The sequence below is a fragment of the Arachis duranensis genome, chromosome 5 (genome assembly GCF_000817695.3).
Source record: "Arachis duranensis cultivar V14167 chromosome 5, aradu.V14167.gnm2.J7QH, whole genome shotgun sequence".
In the NCBI taxonomy this organism is placed as follows: domain Eukaryota; kingdom Viridiplantae; phylum Streptophyta; class Magnoliopsida; order Fabales; family Fabaceae; genus Arachis; species Arachis duranensis.
This window is the reverse complement of record NC_029776.3, coordinates 44,867,586-44,868,048: the sequence shown is the minus strand read 5'-3', so window position 1 is coordinate 44,868,048 and position 463 is coordinate 44,867,586.

The following is a 463-nucleotide window of genomic DNA, read 5'->3' as shown; positions in this document are numbered from 1 at the left end:
GGCATTCAAGAGAATCCGGAAGGTCTAACCTTGTCTGTGGTATTCTGAGTAGGATTCAATGATTGAATGACTGTGACGTGCTTCAAACTCCTAGCAGGCAGGGCTTTAGTGACAGACGCAAAAGAATCACTGGATTCTATTCTGGCCTGACCGAGAACCGACAGATGATTAGCCATGCTATGATAGAGCATAGGAACATTTTCACTGAGAGGATGGGAGGTAGCCACTGACAACGGTGAAACCCTTGCATAAGCTTGCCATGGAAAGGAGTAAGAAGGATTGGATGAAGACAGTAGGAAAGCAAAGAGACGGAAGGGAAGGCATCTTCATGCGCTTATCTGAAGTTCCTACCAATGAATTACATAAGTATCTCTATCTTGACCTTTGTGTTATTTTCGTTCATCACCCATATACAATTGAGTTTGCCTGACTAAGATTTACAAGATGACCATAGCTTGCTTCA